This window comes from Piliocolobus tephrosceles, chromosome 5 (assembly GCF_002776525.5).
Source record: "Piliocolobus tephrosceles isolate RC106 chromosome 5, ASM277652v3, whole genome shotgun sequence".
In the NCBI taxonomy this organism is placed as follows: domain Eukaryota; kingdom Metazoa; phylum Chordata; class Mammalia; order Primates; family Cercopithecidae; genus Piliocolobus; species Piliocolobus tephrosceles.
In genome coordinates, this window is record NC_045438.1 from 110,554,378 (window position 1) to 110,578,734 (window position 24,357).

The window sequence follows — 24,357 nt, forward strand, 5'->3', positions numbered from 1 at the left end:
TAAGGAATTTCTATACTGTTTTCCATAGTGGTTGTACTAGTTTACATTCTCACCGCAGTGTAAAAGTGTTTGCTTTTTATCACTTCTGTGCCAACATCTATTAGTTTTTGATTTTTAAATTATGGCCATTCTTGCTGGAGTAAGGTGGTATCTCATTGATGTGCATTTCCCTGATAATTACTGACGTTTAGCATTTTTTCATATGTTTCTTGGCTATTTGTATATCTTCTTTTGAGAATTGTCTAGTCATGTCATTTGCCCACTTTTTGATGGGATTATTTGGGTTTTTCTTACGATTTATTTGAGTTCCTTGTAGAGTCTGAACATTAGTCTTGTCAGATGCATAGTTTGCAAATGTTTTCTCTCACTCTGTGGACTGTTTACTCTGCTGATTATTTCTTTTCCTGTGCAGAAGCTTTTTAGTTTAATTAGATTCCATCTATTTATTTTCGTTTTTGTTGTATTTGCTTTTGGGTCCTTGGTCATGAACTCTTTGCATTAGCCAATGTCTAGAGGAGTTTTTCCAATGTTATCTTTTAGAATTTTTATAGTTTCAGGCCTTAGATTTAAGCTTTTCATCCATCTTGAGTTGATGTTTGTATAGGGTGAGAGATGAGGATCCAGTTTCATTCTTTATCTTTTTTTGAGATGGTATTTTGCCCTTGTTGCCCAGGCTGGAGTGCAATGGCACAATTTCTGCTCACTGCAACCTCTGCTTCCGGATTCAAGCAATTATCTCGCCTCAGCCTCCAGAGTAGCTGGGATTACAGGAACCCACCACCACATCCAGCTAATTTTTGTATTTTTAGTAGAGATGGTGTTTCACATGTTGACCAGGCTGGTCTCAAACTCCTGATCTCAGGTAATCCTCCTGCCTTGGCCTCTCAAACCACTGGGATTACAGGCATGAGCCACCATGCCGGGCAGTTCATACTTTTACATATGGCTTGCTAATTATCTCAGCATCATTTGTTGAATAGGGTGTCCTTTACCCGCTTTATGTTTTTGCTTACTTTGTTAAAGACCAGTTGGCTGTAAGTATTTGGCATCATTTCTGGGTTCTCTATCATGTTCCATTGGTCTATGCATCCTTTTTAATATTAGCACTGTTCTGTTTTGTGAACTATAGCATTGTAGTATAGTTAGAAGTTGAGTAATGTGATACTTCCAGGTTTGTTCTTTTTGCTTAGTCTTGCTTTGGCTATACAGGCTCTTTTACTTTTTCTTTTTCTTTTTTTCCTGAGACAGAGTTTTGCTCTTGTTGCCCAGGCTGGAGTGCAATGGCGTGATCTCAGCTCACTGCAACCTCCACCTCCTGACCTCAGGTGATCCACCCACGTTGGCCTCCCAAAGTGTTGGGAATACAGGCACGATCCACCATGCCCATCCTGGCTCTTTTATGGTTCCATATGAATTTTAAGGTTTTTTTTTTTTTTTTTTTTTTCTAGTTCTGTGAAGAATGATGATGGTAATACTTTGATGGGATTGCAGTGAATCTGTGTATTGCTTTTGGCAGTAGGGTCATTTTCACAATTTTGATTCTACCCATCCATGAGCATGGAATGTGTTTCCATTTGTTTGTGTCATTTATATTTTCTTTCAGCAGTGTTTTGTAGCTTTCTTTGTAGAGATCTTTTACCTCCTTAGTTAGGTACATTCCTAAGTATTTTATTTTTTTTGCAGCTGTTGTAAAAGGGATGGAGTTCCTGATTTGTTTCTTAGTTTCATCATTTTTGTTGTATAGCAGGGCTGCTGACTTGTGTACATTGATTTTGTATCCTGAAACTTTACTGAATTTATTTATCAGATCTAGGAACTTTTAGGATGAGTCTTTAGGGTTTTCTAGGTATACAATCATATAATCAGCAAACAGTGACAGTTTGACTTCTGTTTACCAATTTGAATGCCTTTTATTTCTTTCTTTTATCTGATTACTCTGGCTAGGACTTCCAGTACTATGTTGAATAGAAGTGGTGAAAGTGGGCATCCTTGTCTTGTTCTAGTTTTCAAGGGGAATGCTTTCAACTTTTCCCTGTTTAGTGTAATGTTGGCTGTGGGTTTTTCATATAAGGCTTTTATTACCTTGAGGTATGTCCCTTCTGTGCCAATTTTGCTGAGGGCTTTAATCATAAAGGTATACTGGATTTTGTCAAATGCTTTTTCTGTATCTATTGAAATGATCATGACTTTTGCTTTCAATTCTGTTTATGTGGTCTATCATTTTTATTGACTCACACTTGTTAAACCATCCCTGCATCCCTGTTACGAAACTCACTTGATCGTAGTGTATTATCTTTTTGATATGCTTTTGGATTTGGTTAGCTAGTATTTTTGTGAGGATTTTTCCATCTATATTCATTGTGGATAATGATATGCAGTTTTTTGTTTGTTTGTTATGTCTTTTCCTGGTTTTGTATTAGGGTGATACTGGCTGTTGCAGGAAGTCAGGGACCCCGAATGGAGGGATCAGTTGAAGCCACGGCAGAAGAACATAAACTGTGAAGATTTCATGGACATTTATTAATTCCCCAAACTAACACTTTTATAATTTCTTATGCCTGTTTCTGCTGCAATCTCTGAATATAAATTGTGAAGATTTCATGTTGCATTTATCACTTCCCCAACCAATAGTGTTATAATTTCCTATGCCTGTCTTTAATCTCTTAAACTTGTCATCTTCATAAGCTGAGGATGTATGTCACCTCAGGACCCTGTGATGATTGCGTTATCTGTACAAATTGTTTGTAAAACATGTATGTTTGAACAATAGGAAATCTGGGCACCCTAAAATAACAGGATAACAGTGATTTTCAGGGAACAAGGGAGATAACCATAAGGTCTGACTGCCTGCAAGGCTGGGCAGAACAGAGTCATATTTCTCTACTTGCAAAATCAAATAGGAAAAATATCGCTGAATTCTTTTTCTCAGCAAGGAACAGCCCTGGGAAAAGAATGCATTCCCAGTGGGAGGCCTCTAAAATGGCTGCTCTGGGATTGTCTGTCTTATGCACTTGAAGATAAGGGATAAAATACGCCCTGGTCTCCTGCAGCACCGTTAGGCTTGCTAGGATTAGGAAATTCCAGCCTGGTGAATTTTAGTCACACCAGTTGTCTGCTCTTAAACCCTGTTTCATGTTAAGATGTTTATCAATGACAATGAGTGCACACTGGAACATGAAACCTCATCAGCAATTCTAATTTCACCCTGGCCTTGTGATCTTGCTCTGCCCCATTTGCCTTGTGATATTTTATTGCCTTTTGTAGCCTGTGATCTCTGTGACCCGCACCCTATTCGTACACTCCCTCCCCTTTGAAAATCGCTAATAAAAACTTGCTGGTTTTGTGGCTCAGGGGCATCACAGAACCTGCTAGCATGTGATGTCACCCTCGGAGACCCAGCTGTAAAATTTCTCTTTTGTACTCTTTCTCTTTATTTCTCAGACCGGCTGACATTTAGGGAAAATAGGAAAGAACCTACATTGAAATACTAGGGACTGGTTCCCCTGATGACTGGCTTTACAGAATTATTCAGGGGAGATTCCCTCTTTCTCTATCTTTTGAAATAATTTCAGTAAGATTGATACTGATTCTTCTTTGAATGTGTCATCGAATTTAGCTTTGCATCCATCTGGTTCTGAACTTTTTTCTGTTGGCAATTGTTTTTATTACTGTTTCAATATTGCTATTTGTTACTGGTTTGTTCAGATTTTCTATTTATTCCTTATTTAATCTAGGAGAATTGGATATTTCCAGGAATTTATCTGCCTCTTCTAGATTTTCTAGTTTGTGTGCATAAAGGTGTTTGTAGTAGCCTTGAACAATCTGTTTGTATTTCTGTGATATCAGTTGTAATATCTCCCATTTCATTTCTAATTGAGCTTATTTGGATCTTCTCTCTTCTTTTCTTGGTTAATATTTCTGATGATCTATCAATTTTGTATATCTTTTCAAAGAACCAGCTTTTTGTTTCATTTATCTTTTGTATTTTTTGTTGTTTCAATGTCATTTAGTTCTGAATTTATCTTTATTAAATTTTTCCTTCTGATGGTTTGGGTTTGGTTTCTTCTTGTTTCTCTAATTCCTTGGGATGTGACCTTACACTATCTATTTACACTCTTTCAGCTTTCTGATGTAGGCATGTAACATTATTAACTTTCTTCTTGGTACTGTTTTTGTATGATATATGCTGTCTCTCAGATGTTTTGCATGTATTTGTATATTTTGAGGGTTCCTTTTGGGGTTAATTTCCAGTTTTATTCCACTGTGATCTGAAAGAATACTTGATATAATTTCAATTTTCTTAAATGTATTGAGACTTGTCTTGTTACCTATTATATGGTCTATCTTGGAGAATGTTCCCTGCACTGAAGAAAAGAATGTATATTTTGCAGTTGTTGGGTCAAGTATTCTGTAAATATCTGTTAAGTCCATTTTTTCTAGGGTATAGCTTCAGCCCATTGCTTCTTTATTGACTTTTTGTCTACATGGACTGTCTGTTGCTGTCAGTGGAATATCAAAGTCCCCCATTATTATTGCATTGCCATTTATTTCATTTATTAGGTCTAGTAGTAATTGTTTTATTAATCTGAGAGCTCTAGTGCCTATAAGGCACTTCCCACTGCTGCTTCTTTCACACAGCTCCCTGAATCCATTTCAGCTGGTAAGGTAAAATTCCTTCTCCTGTGATCTAGATTTTCAGATTCTCCAGTGGGGATGTATGTTCAAAGTCAGGTTTCCCACTCTCACATTTTAGGAAGCCACAGGTTTTCACCTGCCTTGTAGAATTTGCAGTAGCATTCAAAGGATCTGTGATTTTTTTCTGTTTTCCTGGTATGTTCCTACCGTGGTTCTTGGAGCAAAAGTTCATACTGTGAGTCTCCACATACTGTTCTGTTCATCCAAGTCAAAACTGCATATTAGCCCTGTCCCTTATCTGCCATCTTAGCACACCCTCTCACCAATGTCATTATTCATAGTTAGAAAAAAATCCTAAAATTCATATGGAACTTAAAAAGAGCCTGAGCAGCCAAAGAAATCTTAAGCAAAAAGGAACAAAATGGAAGACAACACATTACTTGTCTTCAAATTATCATCCATGGCTATAGTAGCCAAAACAACAAAGTACTGGTATAAAAATAGATACATAAATCAATGGAACAGATTAGAGAACCCAGAAATAAAGTCACAAATCTAGAGCCCACTGATATTTGATAAAGTCCACAAAAGTATACACTGGAGAAAGGACACTTTATTCAATAAATAGTACTTGGAAAATTGGATAGCCACATGCAGAAGTATGACATTGGACCTGTATCTCTCTATACAGACAAAAATTAACTCACGATGAATTAAAGATTTATATTTAAGACATGAAACTACAAAATGATAGAAGAAAACCTGGAAAAAAAAAAAACACTTCTGTTTGTAGGCCTTAGAAAAGAATTTATTACTAAGAATCTCAAAAGCAAATGCAACAAAAGCAAAAATAGAGAAATGGGACTTAATTAAACTAAAAAGTTCCTGCACAGCAAAAAATGTAACCAACACAGTGAACAGACAGCCTACAGAATGAGAGTAAATATTTGCAAACTATGCATCCAACAAAGGACTAATATCCAGAATCTATAAGAAAATCGAACAACTCAACAACAACAACAAAAAACCCATTAAAATGTGGGCAAAGAACATAAACATACATTTTTCAAAAAAAGACATACAGGACACCAACAAGCATATGAAAAAATAATGCTCAACCTCACTAATTCTCAGAGAAATGCAAATTAAAACCACAGTGAGATACCATCTTATACTAGTCACAATGGTTATTAATCAAATGTCAAAATTAACAGATGTTTGTGAGGATGCAGAGCAAAGGGAATGCATACACACTGTTGGTAGGAATGTAAATCAGTACAACCCAATAGAGGACAGTATGGGAATTTCTCAAAGAACTAAAAACAGAAATACCATTCAGTCCAGCTATCCCACTACTGGATATCTACCCAGAAGAAAAGAAACATATTACAAACAAATACATGCACTCATATGTTTATCTCATAGCACTATATATAATAACAAAGATATGGAACCAAACTAAACATTCATCAACAGATGATTGTATGAAGAAAATGTTATATATATATATTTTTTTTTCAATAGAATACTACTCAGCAATAAAAAAAAGAAATCATGTCTTTTGTAGTAACATGGATGGAACTGGAGGCCATTATCTTAGGTGAAATGACTCAGAAACAGAAAGTCAAATACTGCATGTTCTCACTTATAAGTGGGAATGAAATAATGCAAACACATGGGCATAGTGAGTGGAATAATAAGACAATGGAGTCTCGGAAAGATAGGAGGGTGGGAAAGGAATGAAAAATGAGAAATTATCTAATAAGTATAATGTATACTATTTGGGTGACAGTTACACTAAAAGCTCAGATTTCACCATTACACAAAATGTCCATGTAAAAACACTGTATTTGTAACCCTTGAATCTGTTTTTTAAAGGTTTTTTCAAATGACCCTAGAAAAAGCTACTATAAATAAAGTGAGAAAAATTTCAAGGTTCAAAACAGTGTTTGCAACTCATATTACAATCATGGTATAATTTCCATAATATATAAATAGCTACTATACATCAGTAAGAAAAAGTCAAACAATACAGAAAGAACAAAGTATATAAGCAGATGGTTTAAAGAATAAGAAATAAATATGGTACTGGCCAGGCACGGTGGCTCACGCCTGTAATCCCAGCACTTTGGGAGGCCGAGTAGGCAGATCACGAGGTCAGCAGTTCAAGACCATGGTGAAACCCTGTCTCTACTAAAGAATACAAAAAAATTAGCTGGGCATGGTGGCAGGCGCCTGTAGTCCCAGCTACTCGGTAGGCTGAGGCAGGAGAATGGCGTCAACCCGGGAGGCTGAGCTTGCAGTGAGCTGAGATCCGGCCACTGCACTCCAGCCTGGGCGACAGAGCAAGATTCAGTCTCAAAAAAAAAAAAAAAAAAAAAAGCAAAAGAAAAAAAAAGAAAGAAATATGGTTATTAAGTTAATAAAAATATGCTCATCCTCATTCATAATACAAAAAATACAAAAATACAAGTTAATAGTACAAAGCAATACCAACCGGAAAGTTTGATAGTAAATTGCATTATTGAGGATATAAGGAACTAGAGATCTTCATATGTTATTTTATTGTGGAAGTGTCATTGATGAACTTTTTGAAGAGCAATTTTCCAATTTAACAAATTTCCAAATTTATTTAAGAATTCTAATTCTGGGAATTTAATGTATAATATTAACATGAAAGTATTTCCAGGATATATTTTTAATGAAAAATACAGGGTGCACATATTTTTTTCTTTTTATCTCAGTGGTTTATCTACCAGCTAAAGTGGCAGAAATATGATGTGGGATTTTTGGTCTAGGGTCAATTTAGTACAAATATGTGAAAGAAATATGTGTAATTTATAGAACCAGGATTTTTTCTCCTTAAGTACATTCAATCATTATTAACTTCTGAAGATTTTTTAAAAATTTAAACAAAATCTTTCCAGCAGATTTCTTCCTATTATTCTGTCCCTGGAAGTCGGGCTTATTCTGGCTTATGTGCTATTATATATGTCTCCTAAAATGCCTTCTCCACTTTCATACACCTATTAAAATCCTGTCTACTTTCAAGAATTACCTTTGAGCACTTACTCTTTACCTTACCCTGAAGGAGGCATTGACTAAGCTGGCAATTTAAAGCCAGGAGATCATTGTGAAGGGTGATAACAGCTACCATGTATTTTTTATTTTTTTCAGCCTTTCTCCCAAAAATGTGGTGTCTATTAAAGGTGCAAGATTTTAATAGTTATAAATATTAACTATAATGTTTAACACAATATGACAGAATTATTTTTCTTACTACAAAATTTATGTATTTATCAGTAAAACGTAGCTTGAAACATTCACAGTAGAACGGGCTTTTTTTAAAGCAATCATAATACGTTTCTAGGAATTGAGAGAGGGGAAGTAAAGTGCCAGATTTAAGAGCATAGACATTGTCTTACAGGCAATGGATACCAAAGGTAATGAAATCTAAATTTAAACAAGTATAGTATATGGAGATATTTATATCAAATATCTAATCTTTTCCTAAATCCCTTGAAAACTAATTTTGTATAGGTGTAGCTTCATTTAGCATCTGCAGACCAAAGATAAAACACATTTATTTTGTTGCAATGGCTAATTAGACAAAATGCAATTAAAGAGAGAATGTGCTAGAGAAAGAATGTAGAATCCACAGGGTTAACATGATTAGCCAAAAAAAAAAAAAAAAAAAAGCTGGTAATCAATAGGGGAGCAGAAGATATCAGAACCATATGAGGTTCTGAATTTTCTTTTTCATAGTGTCCAGATTATTACATAAGATAAATATGTAAAATAACACATCTGTTGAAATGAGTCTTATATGGAAGAGACATAAAAAAATTTAATATTTGTGCATGTATAAACACATTCTGTATTAATTAATTAGTTCAACAAATATTTATTAAGCATCTGCTATATGCCAGGCACCGTGTTAGGAACTGGGAAGATTTTACAAAATCCCTATGTTGAGATGATTCTTTTATCCTGTTACTTGTGTCACTGTCATCATTATATTTGAAGCTGATCTACTGGCAACTGCTGAACCCTCTAGGCTCCCATTTAGAGAATGGAATGTCATTCCCTAAAGAGTAGACTTGGAGAGCACCATGTATCATAATTGGAAGTGAGTGAACAACACCCATTTTCTGAGGACACAAGTAAATAACATATTCCTTATGCCTATTTCCCCACGTGAGCATATCACAGGGTGGAAGCATTTGGACGGCCATCATTTCTTCAGACCAAGAAACACACTGTATAACCCGTAATGTCCAGACGTGGACAAAGAGATATGCTTCTCAGAGTAACACCTTGATAGAGAAGTAGAACAGGCAAATAAAACACTGGTTATGTGAAAGTGGCAGAGGGGTAAGAATAAAGGCATTCTGAAGGGCTGGTTTACACAGTTTTCATGAGTGCATCTTCATGGTCAATACGAGTGGGGCTAGAGCAGTGTCCCAACTAAAGTTTCCTCTCTTTTTCTGTTTGATCTGAGGAAGAGGGGGTGAGGAAAGATTCTGGCATAACTATGAAATTCTTGCCATGTGAGGAGTATACTGATATAATGATTATACCTTTTTCCTTTCTCACATCACCTCAATTGTTTTTCTGTACCTGATGCAGTGGTCACAGGACCAGGCAGGGCTGCAACTTAACAAGTGCTGGAAACAAGGATGATTTCTAACCAAGCAAGTTCAACTACGTTTTTAAACTTTATGTTGGAATTGTTAAGGGCCTGATGGGGATGGATTTTGCCTTTACCTCATCTGGCAACATTGAGGTTAACAGTGAATGCAGCTGAGTTGCCGGTGGTAAAAATAGCTCACTAGTTCTGCACCTATGTAATCTTACCCCATCTGAATTGGAGTAGACTAAATAGGGTAGGGTATTTGCTATACTAGTATTGCTGCCTGCAATCTAGGCCAGCACAGTGATTGATCTAGATGCTAATGTCCCTTCCAAAGATAAAACAGTTTGGCTCTTAATGGGGAGAAGGAGGAATAGGAGCTGAGGGGAAAGAAATAAATAAGGGGATCCTTTAATTCACGGGTTTTCATTGGATGAAAATCCAATATTGTGTTAAACCTCAAGAGAGGCTCAGAGCAAGAGACTGTATTGGCTCTTAGCTCAATTACACCAGATGCCTGACAGAGTGAAGATACATGTTTGCTGAAACCACTTTTGCTTTTGGAACCTGAAAGTATCAATGGAAGCCTGCATACCTGAGTAATCTCACCCTGAGAGACATATTCATACACTATGATGATGAACTGGACTGATTATTAATGTGACTGAAAGGGATTCTAGTAATGTGGAGTATCTTTTGAGTTGTATATTCTTTTCATGTCAGAGATCTAGGTTCAAAGATCAGTGGTGAACTGTAATAATGCAAAATATATGTTTGATTTTTTATCTCATTTCCTTGCATACAACTCCTAAAATTCTTAGAATTAGTATTTTTCTATGGTAATGAGTTAACTGGTAGCCCCTAAATAGCTCCAAGATGGGGGTTGGCCACCTAAAGGTGATTAGAAAGTTAGGGCTTTAAGCCCTACCTCACAACCTCCAGGGAGGCAAGAGGGGTTGAAGGTTAAGTTGATTATCAGTGACCAATGGCTTAATCAACTATGCCTATGTAATGAAGTCTTAATAAAATCCAAAAGTGCAGAGTTCTGAGAGGTTTCTGAAGAGCTGAGCGAGTGGAAGGTTCTGGAGGGTGGCCTGCCTGGGGAGGTAATGGAAGCCCAGTGCCCCTTTGGCTATACTTTCCCATAAGCATCTCTTTATCTGCATCCTTTGCAAACCAAAAATAAAGTTCTCAGCTCTCCCAGCCAACTGAATGGACCCTTTCTGTCTGCCAAGGGCATTCCAAGGTTAATCTGAAAAACAGTTTAGGTCATGATGAGAAGAGGAAGCCAGATAATAATGTGCCTCATTATACCCTCTTCTCTTTTGGAATTACTAATAAAATAGGCTCTTTAAGTCTGATAAGAAATATTTATAATCTATTCTCTCTGAAGCCTGCTACCTGGAGGCTTCATCTTCATGATAAAACCTTAGGCTGCATGACCTCTTATCATAACCTAGACATTTCTTTCTTTTTTTAAAAAAATTTTTTATTTCTAATGATAATAACTCTTTTAACTAATTGCCAATCTGAAAATGTTTAAATCTACCTCTGACCTAGAAGCCCCCACTTTGAGTTGTCCCACCTTTCTGGACTGAACCAATGTATGTCTTACATGTATTGATTGATGTCTCATATCTCCCTAAGATGTATAATACCAAGCTGTATCCCAGCCACCTTGGGCACAGGTCATTAGGACCTCCTGAGACTGTATCACGGGTGCATCCCTAACCTTTATAAAATAAACTTTGATTGAGATTTGTCTCAGATACTTTTGATTTACACCTTTATAATAAACCAGTAAACTTGGAAGGAATAAAAAACCTTTATCTATCTACTTCTCCCCTTTGCTTTCCCAGTATTCAAGATGCTACTTTTATGATGAGACTGAAGAATGTACATTTTGAGCTGGAGATTTGGGCACTACCTTTTAATCTGGGCTATTTAGAAGGGATCAATGAAGAAAAAATTAGGAGTGACTTGTCAAAATTTGCTTTGTGAGGTAAAGCAGGGTGGTAAGAAAATGGATTTCCTTCTAACCTCCCTGCCTCATTCACTGAGTAATTTAAATAGAATTCTGGGTGTGCATTTGGCCTGAACATCACTTTTATTATTTTTTATAAAACACAGCTGGGCCAAGGTCACAGATCATCAAATACTAGCCCTGTCTTTTCATTACCCATCTCTTTTCTCCAGGCTCTATATTATGCTTTACAGTTTCCATATGTAAGTACCTAGATAAAAGTTAGTTGTACACTTCAAAAGTTTCATGTGGAACACAATAAGCTCTTAAGAGGAGAGGTGCTATATCAATTCAATAATAAGCAAATATTTGATGATCCACATAAAGTTTGTCAGCAGCACTCCTGTCAGCATGCACAAAATTAACAGGTTCAGAAAACAACTGACCCAAAGTAAGTACTACCAGTCACAATATAAATACATACAACTCAAGTCAGCAATAATTGTATCATCCTCTATCATATCCATGTCTTCACCATTACTTTTTATTAAAGTAGCTCCTTTGGAGCAAAAGACATGTACACTTTGATTATTAGTGTGTGTGCTCTAAACTCTGTTTTCAGTGCAATCACAGTATAGCAATTCACACAAGAAGAAAGAACATTCATCTTCTCTTCTTTCTGATGGAAGAAGAAGTGTTTAAGTATGCTCCATATTTCCAGGGAAAGTCAAGACTACAATTTATATGCTTCATGCTTCCAATTCTTGTGCCTTTCTCCCTCCCTATTGGTGCATTAAATTCTCCAAGATGGAAAAAAGTAAGTTATAACTGAATTTCTACAGGTAATACAAGAATTTTTTTCTACTGCCAGGCTTGCAGAGTATATATGTGAAAAGATAAGCGTGGCCTCTACTACAGCTTGAGTGTGTTCCCTCCAAAACCCATGCTGAAATTTGACCCCCAATTTAGCAATGCTGGGAGGTGGGACAAAGTAGAAGGTATTTGGATCTTGGGGACACTATCCTAATGAATAGATTGTTGCCATCTCAAGAGACTGAGTAACATCTCACCCTCTTGGGAATACATTAGTTTCTGAATTGTTGGAAAGCAAGCCAAGCCTCATCTACATATCTCTTTGACCAAGCCTGCTCACTTTTCCACTTCACCATGTTAGCAGGCAGCACATGGCCTTCACCAGAAGCCAAGCAGATGTTGGCACTATGCTCTTGGACTTTGTATTCACCAGACTTGTGAGCCAGATATACTTCTTTCTGACAAATTATCCAATTTCCAATAGTCTGTTTAGAAACACTAAATGGACTGAGACAGCTACAGTGTAGAACAATACACATGTCCACATGTAGAAAAGTATAAAGAAATACTCCTTTTATTCATCTGTGCCAGAATTGAGTTCTTGTAATAGGAAAGGGGTCTTAAAAGATGCCATTTTATTAAGTAACTAAAAATTTCTGAAGGGAAGAGGAATGCCACACAACTATCACAACTATAAGATTAAAGTGGTTACTCAGAAAGGCTGCGCCCATGAGCAGCTGGGACACAGTGTGGGAGCACAAGAAAGCCACTACAGTGTAACCTAGTCTCAGAGGCCAGAAGTACATCAACACTCAACATTAAAGTCAACCATGAATCAGAAACCAGTCTGGCAGAGAGAAACCATGGTGATACAAAGTAAGCAAAGTGAGAGTTCAAAACTTCAGATAGATAATCAATGGCCAGCATATTTAAAGACCCAAAAAGATAAGGCAAAGCTGGCAGGAAACCAAATATGAAGAACTTTATAAAGGACGCAACTCTTGAAATTGTCAAAGGAACTGTTTTGTCCTTCATGCAAAAGTTGAAACAAATTTTCAGACATGGTTAACCTCAGAAAGTCAAGTAGAAGTCTATACGTAGAATGATTACGACAAAATCAAACAAAATAAGCTAATAAAAAGAAGCCTTGGCATTTATTGAATGCCTATTAAATGCCAGTCATAGTTCTAACTGCTTTAAATTTACTCAGTGGGGGAATTCTTTCCTTCTGTCTGAATGAAAACTTGGGTAGGTAATGGAAAGTCATGCTATCTCTTTACATTATAAACACATTTTCAGTTTAGTAAATTAAAAGTTCCCTGCTTCCATGTAATAATCAAATTTCTCAACTTGATTGAGGAGGAAAATGGTACAGAAAGGTAAGGAGGGCAGAAAGATTCTCACATCTCATAAAATGATGTCCTGCTCTTTGTGCCTGGCAGGGTCCTCTAACTGACCTTTCTCCCATAGGGGTGCTCTTGGTCACTCCCTCAAAGCTTCCTGGTTTCCAGGATAATGGACTGTGTTGGGTCACTTTCTCTACTCAGCTCCTGGAAATCCTATGTTCCATATTCAGCTTCTCCCATATTAAGGCCTCATGGTCCTCCAAGCCACCCCTTTGGATGCATCTATCAGCACACATCTAGTCTACATCTGGTCAATAGGTAACACTCATACATTTGTTTCTAGAACAAGTTTAGTAAGTGCAGGAGTGTAGGGCAAAGCAAAGGAGCTCTACTTGACTTCACTCTGCCACAGAAGTTTACCATATTTCTACTAGGGTAGAAATTAGATAGCAGCCTCCTGTATCCCTCAAGCTAGAGTACATATAGCAAGCCCTCTAACTGATGCGACAGAAGCCCTCTCCCCTGACCCCGGGGGAAATATGAAGACATCCTCACTCTTACGCTTTGGTATAGTGGTAAAAGACAAATAAAGAACAGCAGCTATTCTCTTCAAGAAATTCTATTTACAAATCTAAACTCCAAGAAATTTGACTCTTTTATACCAGCAATGTGTCATCATGTAATCTACTTTGAAATTTCTACAGAATGGGCTATCTTACAAAACGATTTTGGCATTTATTTTCTTTTGGTGTCTCAGTGGAAATTTCCAATTTGACATCGTTTTACATGGTTATTACTTTATTTGCTTTTCATACAAACTCTGTCCTGTGAGTGCTTTTATCTTCATTTAGAGATAAAGAAACTAAAGTTAAGTAACTTGCACAGGTATAATTTGTAAAATACCTCCAGGATGTATTCACCTCCAGGATGCAGCACAGATTTTAATTCTGGTTATATACAGTGACTGAGTGGAAGCTGTCAAGTAGTGAGTAGTAGGGCAGTCTGTATCCAAAGTCTGTGTGATTCACATACGTCATATTATATCATCTCTCAGATATCGAAATGAAAGACAAAATCGGGGAGTAAAAGTATGAGAGTCTTCCCTGATGCCATTTTTTCAAAAATGAGCTTATTACATCAGTCTTAGCATTGACCCAAGGCACTGGCCATTTTAAGAAACAGTGGGTGAGACCCAGAGGAGAGCTGACATCCCTTGTGCTGTCAACTAATAAGTTACAGAAGTGAATGCTGGGCCGGGCGCGGTGGCTCAAGCCTGTAATCCCAGCACTTTGGGAGGCCGAGACGGGCGGATCACGAGGTCAGGAGATCGAGACTATCCTGGCTAACACAATGAAACTCCCGTCTCTACTAAAAAATACAAAAAACTAGCCGGGCGAGGTGGCGAGCGCCTGTAGTCCCAGCTACTCGGGAGGCTGAGGCAGGAGAAGGGCGTAAACCCGGGAGGCGGAGCTTGCAGTGAGCTGAGATCCGGCCACTGCACTCCAGCCCGGGCAACAGAGCGAGACTCCGTCTCAAAAAAAAATAAATAAAAATAAAAATAAAAAAAAAAAAAAAAAAAAAAGAAGTGAATGCTGGCCAACCAAGTTTGTTATAGCAGCAGCTATACTTACTCCATTGCCTAATGTTCTTATTATCATTTTTTTAATTCTGGCATTTTATTTTATTTTATTATTTCAATAGGTTTTGGGGTAACAGGTGGTGTTTGGTTACATTAATAAGTTCTTTAGTGGTGATTTCTGGGATTTTGGTGAGCTCATCACCCGAGCAGTATACACAGTACTCAAGGTGTAGTCCTTTATACCTCACTCGTCCTCCTACCCTTTCTCCCAAGTAGCCAAAGTCTTTTGTGTCAGTCTTATGCATTTGCATTCTCATAGATTATTTCCCACTTACGAGTGAGAACATGCAAAATTTGATTTTCTGTTCCTGATTTACTTCACTTTGAATAATGGTCTCCAGTTCTATCCAGGTTGCTGAAAATGCCATTATTTCATTCCTTTTTATGGCTGAGTAGTATTCCATGCTATATATGTACCACATTTTCTTTATCCACTTATTGATTAATGGGCATTTAGACTGGTTTCATGTTTTTGCAATTGTGATTGTGCTGCTATAAATGTGCATGTGCAAATATCTTTTTCATATAATGACTTCTTTTCCTCCAGGTAGATACCCAGGAGTGGGATTGTTGATCAAATGGTAGATCTACTTTTAGTTCTTTAAAGAATTTCCACACTATTTTACATAGTGGTTATACTAGTTTACATTCCCACTAACAATGTAAAAGTGTTCCCTTTTTACCACATCCATGCCAACATCTATTATTTTTTGATTTTTTAATTATGGCCATTTTTGCGGGAGTAAGGTGGTATTGCATTGTGGTTTTGATGTGCATTCCCCTGATAATTAGTGATGTTGATCATTTTTTCATATGTTTGTTAATTATTTATGTATCATCTTTTGAGAATTGTCTAATTATATCCTTAGCCCACTTTTTGATGAGTTTTTTTTTTTTTTTTTTTCTTGCTGATTTGTTTGAGTTCTTTGTAGATTGTGAATATTAGTCCTTTGTTGGATGTAGAGATTGTGAATATTTTCTCCCACTCTGTGGGTTGTCTGTTTACTCTCCTGATTATTTCTTTTGTTGTGCAGAATCTCTTTAGGTTAATTAAGTCCCATCTATTTATCTTTGTTTTTGTTGTGCTTGCTTTCTGGTTCTCTTTTTTAAATCTGCAAGTGTTCATTTATTCTTTTCCCCCTTTTTAAGTAAATTGCTTACCTGGCTTTTGACCATAGCGCTCCTCTGTTTGAACTCCTCCTAGTTAAAACTTTACTGATGGTCAATAAATAACCCAGTACTGGCTAAGTAAGAACCAATATATAATAATTTCCAATCAGCTTGTGTCTGCTAGCCCCAGAAACTATAGTGAATTAATAACCATCCAGGTCCTGGCTAATTATGGATTATTACATCTCGCAGTTATGAAGATCAGTAGAAGCAGGAAATTTTTCTAAATGAAAAAGTCATATTCTTTCAAAATGTTCACCTGAATTTGAATGAGCAAATCAAGCAATAAAATAAACTGGATAAAAGCTTATGATGGATATTTTGGGATACACTTTATTGAAACATTGCTTTGATATTAATTACTGTTAGGAATCTCAATCATATTTTTATACTTTCAAAAAATATTTTTTAGTCTTTCATATTAACAGTAATAAAATGTCAAATATTTTTTATACCATTTAGGAAAATAGACCTATTTCCATAATATTGTTTACAAATTACGTTACCAAAATTGAAAATTATCTTGCATATTATATTCTAAACCATCAATATTATAACATAACCAAATTTGTTTTATGCATGTAATGGTGATTTTACTTGCATCCCACAAAAACATCTCAAATAGTTCACCAATGGTAAGTTCAATTACATTTAAGGTTATGATAAATACATTTCATCACATTCTAATTGATTACTGCCAAATCTATTATTAATATGGTAATTTACTCCTGGTGCAAATGTCCATTATCAGATCACACAGGTTAAAAAAAAAGGTTAATATATTATGAGACCTTGTTTGGAGGTTCTAGCACGGGAGCGCAGCTACTCCTACACCCTTGACCCTAGACCAAAGACCAAAGACTGAAGACCAGATGGTTGTCCTCTTTGAGCATGTAGTGTAGCAGGGCCGGTCTTAGCCAGGACCTCTTGGACACAGGTTTTAGGAAGAAATAGGCTTTAATCAGCTGGGAGCATCAGTAGACTCGCGTCTCAAGAGCCTAGCTCCTGGAAGTCAAGATTCCCGTCCCTTTTAAGGGCTTACAACTCTAAGGGGTCCAAGTGAAAGGGTCATGATACATTGTGAAAGGGTTGTGATACATTGTGCAAGTGGGGGCTAGGTGACTGGGGCTGCATGGACCGGTGATCAGAACAGAACAGGACTGAACAGGGAGTTACGCAATGCTTCCTCACACAATGTCTGGAATCTATAGATAATAAGCGATTAGGTCAAGGGTCGATCTTTAACTATCAGGCCTAGGGTGTGGCACCAGACTGTCTGACTATTGAATTTCACTTCTGCCTTTTCTTTAACTCCTACTTTCTCTTTCCTTTGAGGTAGAAATTAGGCAGAAGACAATATGAGAGGTGGTCCCCTCGCTTAGCAGCTGTGGGAGCAATGCCTATGGAGCGGTGAGGGAGCAAGGGGACACCTGCCTAGCCAGCCAGATCGGCCGAATCAACCCAGGCGGCGATCACAGCCAGATCACCCTCACATCCAAAAAGGCTACTATATTAATGTATTAGATGTACTAAGGCTTGGCTTCATAGATTAAAAAAGAAAAGATGAGGAAAGAAAGGTAGAAAAAGAGAAAGAGAAAGAGACAGTGTTGTGTTAGGGAGGAGTGCTGAAGAGAAGGAGGGAGAGCGGGAGAATAAGAAAGGGGAAAGGATGAAGAGAAAGAAAAAATCCTTTTGTTTCTTTGTTTGTTTTGTTTTAAGACAAGGTCTCTCTTTGTTGCCCAAGCTAGAGTGCAGTGGCACGAACACCTCTCACTGCAGGCTCAAACTCCCAGGCTCAAGTGATCCTTCTGCCTCAGCCTCCAGAGTAGCTAAGACCACAGGTGCACCTACCACGCCTGGCTAATATTTTATTTTTATTGTTTCTGTAGAGACAGGGTCTTGCCTTGTTGCTGAGGCTGGTGTCAAACGAATGGACTGAAGCAATCCTGCTTCAACCACCTAAACAGCCTAAGATGTATTTTACATTTATCTTTGTGACCAAGACAGCCTTAATGTTCCCCCTCACCTTGACTAAACTTTAGATCTAGGATCTTCCTGACTACAGGCCCTTGGCCTCCCTTTTCTTAGGACATTTACTTTAGAAAACTGGCAGCTATAAATTCTTTGTTTTTCCCCGCTTCTACAACCCAGAAATATCTTTCTCAAGAACATGGTAGCCATCCTTTTGAAATGTAATCATTGAAAGAGATAGCATCCTTGTCTCTCAGTCTGTATGGCAGAGTAGGAGCTAATTTCAGTAAGAGATAACTAGCAAACACAGATGGCCAAATCACATTCACCAGCCTTCTCCCCAAAGTTCTCTAGCAATGTCCCATTAGCTCATTCCAGCATTTAAAAATCTTGCTGCCTTTTGTTTCACTAGAGTTGGGTTCAGTCTTTCTTCCCTATTGCATTAGTCTTAAATAAAGTCTTTCTTGACTGTTTTGCTGGTTTGATGTAATTTTTCTTTTACATTGCCATTACTCTAACTTAGTTTAGGACATCTTTGATGCATACTCTAAGAAGTAAGTGTCAGCACCCATTTACTTCCCTTGGAACTGTGGCTCCTAGATCCCTGAATAAATTACTGGAAACATAGTTTGATTGGCTGAAAAAAAAACAAAACATTTTTAAAAAAGTTATTGAAACCACCTTTGCAAAATTTATAACTGAGGAAATTATGACAGTGAAAGAGATCAGACCACCCTATTCCATCTTGCTTCTAACCTTTAAGCTCTCCTTTTTCATTCGTGGGCATAGGCCAAGCTAACCTTGGGAAGGTATTCAGTTTATGTTTTGAGTCTGAAACAAAATTGATAATAGCCATTTCCACCCCCCCCCCCCCCCAAAAAAAAACCTCTTCTTGACTGAGGACTAGTCTGCCTCTGTAGGGCTAACAAATTAGCTACAAGATTAGAAATCAAGTTCAGAGGTCATGCAGCCTCTGGCTGAAAAAGTCTGAATCTCACCAAATTGTTTCTGGGAATAGCATTACTATTGTAAAACCTAAGATCAGCGCTTGAGATATTTTTCAGACCCTGCATTCCATGGATCAGCTGACACCACCCAGAGAAGTAATCTGACTCAACCAGTTCTGCCATCCCACTCAGGGACAGAAGACAGCAAGAAAACCTCACTTTGATCCCCTATGATTCCATCTCCAACCTGACCAGTAAGTACTCCCCACTTCCTGAGTCCCTACCCACCAAATTATCTTGATAAGTTGACTCTGTCTAGGTAGCAGGCAAAGGGAGCCCATTGGGTGATTACATTATGATTACAAAATAATTACAAATGTTTATGGGGTACATGTGGTATTTTGATACAAGCATAAAATGTGTAATGATCAAATCAGGGTAATCGGGATATCCAATACTTTAAACATTAATCATTTGTTTGTGTTGGGAATATTCCAAATGTCTTCCTTCAGTTATTTTAAAATACACTATGCATTACTGTTAACTATAATCATCCTATTGTGCTACTGAATACTAGTTCTTACCCCTACTATCTAACTGTAATTTTTGTACACATTAGCCAACCCCTCTTCATCCCCACCTCCCCATGACCCTTCTCAGCCTCTGGTAACCATCATTCTATTCTTACCTCCATGAGATCAAGTTTTTTAGCTCCCACATGTTAGTGAGAACATGAGATATTTGTCTTTCCATGTCTGGCTTATTTTACAACAAAACATCTTTCAGTTCCATCCATGGCATTGTGAATGACTGGATTTTCTTTTTTTATATGGCTGCATAATACTCCGTTGCATGCACACACACACACACACACACACACACACACACACCAATTTTCTTTACCCATACATCTGTTGATGGACACAGATTTATTTCAAATATTTTAGCTGTTGCGAATAGTGCTGCAATAAACATGAGAGTGCAGCTATCTCTTCAATATACTGATTTCCTTGCTTTTGGATATATACCCAGCAATGAGATTTCTGAATCATATAATAGTTCTATTTTAAGTTTTCTGAGGAATCTTCATACTGTTTTCTTTAAATATTCATAGTGTATTCCCTGTGTTATAAAAATGTGTATAAACATTTTATACAATAGTCTCCCACATTTACGTTCCAACCAACAGTGTACGAGCTTTCTCCTTTCTTTACATCCTCACCAACATTCATTATTTTTTTATAAAGGTCATTTTAATTGGGGTAAGATAATATCTCATTGTGGATTGATTTGCATTTTTCTGATTATTAGTGATGTTGAGCATTTTTGCGTATTCTTGTTGGGCCATTTGTATGTCTTCTTTTGAAAAACATCTATTCAGACCTTTTGCCCGTTTTCAAATTAAATTATTATTTTTTGCTGTTTAGTTGTTTGAGGTCCTTTTATACCCTGGTTTTTATCCCTTGTCAGTTGAATACTTCCCAAATATTTTCTTTCATTTTGTAGGTTGTCTTTCCAGTTTGTTGATTGTTTCCTTTTTTGTGCAGAAGCATTATAGCTTGATGTAATCCCATTTGTCCATTTTTGCTTTGGTTGCCTGTGCTTTTGCTTACTCAAGAAATCCTTTGCCACACCAATGTCCTAAGCATTTCCCCAATGTTTTCTTCTCATAGTTTCATAGTTTCAGGTCTCACATTTAAGTCTTTAATCCATTTGATTTTATATTTGTATGTGGTGAAACATAGGGGTCTAGTTTCATTCTTCTGCATTTGAATATCCAGTTTTCCTGGCACCATTTGTTGAAAAGACTGTCCTTTCCCTTAATGTACATTCTTGGCACCTTTGTTGAAAATGAATTTACTGTATTTCTGTGAATTTATTTTTGGGTTTGACTGTAAATGTGTAAATTTATTTCTGGGTTCTTTACTCTGTTACATTGCTCTATATGTCTATTTTAATGCCAGCACCATGCTATTTTGGTTACTAAGTTCTGTAGGATAATTTGAAGGCAGGTAATATGATATTTTCACCTTTGTTCTTTTTGCTGAGGATTGTTTTGGCTATTAAGAATGAGACCTTTTTTGTCTACGTAATATTTATGAGAGACAAACCTGATCTAGAAAGGGAAAATGTCGGGGCCAATCGAGAGCCACTATTCAATACTGAAACATTTTATATAATAATGCCCTAATTTTGCCAGGTTCTTCTCCAGCTCCACAGCCTCCCCTTTCCTTAATAAACAGAGCAACAGAGGCAGGAGTGGATATTTCTTGCTTCTGTCTTGTAATTCTGTTTTTTTTTTTATTCTCTCGGATATTGATACTATCCTCAACTTTACATTTCTGCCTTGGAAGATACCAGATCACCTTCATTTTATATAAAGGAGGGAGGTACTCACCAGAGAACCATAAAACGGTATAGACAAACAATGACTTAGGACAATAAAAGAAGCAAAAAGAAAGCTATTATGTAAATGTGGCCCATGTAAAGCTGGCCCCACCTGGAGGAACTAACATAAATCATTATTTTAAAAACCAAGAAAAGTTGAAAAATTATTTCTGGATTTCTGCCCAGTTTGTTCTAATTCTGTTTGAATATTAAGGTTTGTGAAGGACAGAAACATTACCTTCTACTACCTTTATTGTATTCAGAACACTTCATGAAACCATGTGGTAGATGCTTAATAAAATGCCCACTAAATTGAACTTAAATGAATTGCCATGCTTACTAAAGCTAAAGAGAGGAAGTAGCTGATTAGTGCTTTTTAAGATTTTGAGAAAAATTTGTTTTGTACTTGGCTGAGGTATTTAGCAGAGACAACTGTTTGTTTTGTTTTCTCCAAACTGACAATCTTGTGCAGTAATCACAGAGATACAGAAAATCCTTCTTCTTGACCAGAATATGATGAGTATTACATGAAAACTAAGATGGACTGCTGGCACTAATAAATGGTCCAAGATCATAAGCAGACTCTCATTCCTCTATTGCTGCACGTTTTAAAACTTTAACTTGTGTAATGGAGAAACAAACTTTATTTAAGTGCAAATGACCTTCAAAACACTTTTTCACACACTGCAGTGAGCTTTTCTGGTTAACTATCTTATCCTCTCTTAGGCTCTATCCATCGCTGTATAATGTATTTTCTATGACTAGATCTCAACAATAATATCTTTAGAATATATCTTAATGACTGTACTTATTTTGTATGAAAAGTACAACTGTAAGACTCATTAAAAGGATGCCTTTCAGGGGGTAAAAAGGGCTGTAACTAAAATTGCCCTTGATTCCTATAAATCCATATTCTATCGACTGTGACTTTTATTTGTAATGTCTGTACCTTGTTTCTATTCATTAATAAGTTAACTTGTTCCTATCAATATTGCCATTAGCAAAGTTCAGCAATCAGTTAAAATTCAGCCCAAGGTTAAGAATTGATGTTTACTTCTTAAAACAGAAATCTCTGTAAGGCAATAATTAGAAAACTTTAGAAGTTGTCCTTTTTATACCTAAAATTAAGGAGGTTTAAAAATACCTTCTAACTCAGAAGTATAGATAAGATATGATTTCATAGATGGCATTTTCAAATACAGTCTTACTGAAAGCAGAACTTCCAAAGGACCCCATATCTGCATATAGTAGCAGGGAAATTTGACATGACAAAAGTAATAAAATGCAGTTGAGAAAGTGATATTTTTAAGACTTGATTTTGAACAATTTCGGACCAAACCTGAAAACACTAAATACTTATTAGTGTTGATACCAGAAAGTCTTGAAGAAACTGGTAGAGGAGAAAGATAGCTGGGGAACGAGTTAGGGAAATATAATTAAAAACAATATCTTCTCCTAACTTGGAAATCTTCTTGACAAAGGTGGTAATAGGAAACACTGTTATTATTGAATAAGCATTAAGCCAGTATGTAATGTGCTGCACAGGTAATCCACAAAAATGCAAAGACAGAAGAAGCTCTTTCCCTTTGAAATAGCCAAACAGATATAATGCATTATATACATATTTTTAAGATAGATAACAACTCATCCTCATGTAAGAGGACTTGACAGTATTTGTCAAAACTAATTTATAAAAACTTTAACACGTAATTGGAGTAACCGTCTGTGTTAGCTATTTGGCTTTATCCAGAGGAAAAACAAACTTCACATACTTTCATTACAGGAGATACTCTTGTGTTTTGGACCAAGGTACCCTCAAAGTTAGGTTTCTGCTCTCCCACAGGGATTGGGAGATGGGGGTTCTATCTTCATTGATGTTTACATTTCAAAGACTTGACTCTGAGGTCCCTAAGAAAGACATTTCTAGGCCATAGTACTGACAAAAGGCCTGTCTAGTTTTCTAAAGGATTTATATACATTTCAAAGAGAGAAGAAAGTGCTTACAAAGTTTTAAAAAGTAAAACTCTAAGAAAAAGAGGGAAAGGAAAATCTCTTCCCTTCTTTCAACAGGGAGAATTCACCCTCTTATTTTTAATATGTATTAGTCTTTATACTAAAAGCATATCCATGAAACCAGCCAACAATTGAGAACCATCCTGTGAGAACATCCCTAAAGGATCACAACAGAGATATTCCCTTGGAAACTCTTGACTGCATAACTTACCAAAGTCCAAATTAGATAAAACTGAGTTCCCTCCCTGATTTTGCCTCTCAGACTAGAGTAGTCCCTGATCTTGCATGAAGTTATGATAAACTTCTCACATCTTCACAGACTGTCGATTTTACTAGATGATTTGAGACAAGTTTTGAATTTTTACAATATTTGTGCCCTACATATATGCAAGAAATTTAACTGAATATATGATGTCAAATTATGTTGTCAGAATTTTATGTTATTATGAGGTAAACGGTCTGAAAATTTCCCTACAGTTGGTTAAACGTGGTAGTTTAGCCATTTTTTTTTTTTTTTTTTTTTTTTTTGGTTTATAGTGATTTTATCTGTGAAGACATATGTGAAGCAGCCAAGAAATAACTGGAGATATTGTTTTGGTGAAAGAAGTGACTAGCAGATATCTTGGTATCTAAGGGGCTAGAGGGTAGGCTGTTGGGAATGGGGAGGGAAGAGGTATAGATATGCATAAAATGAAGACCAAATCTGTCGTAGGCAAAATTGTGGATTGGTAGACTGACTCAAAACTACTATTCTGCCTTTCTGGACCTATCCTGGTCCAGAGAGGAGCCCACTGCCCTGAGGAGTAAGTACCAAGTCTGGTGGCATTCACCACAAGCTA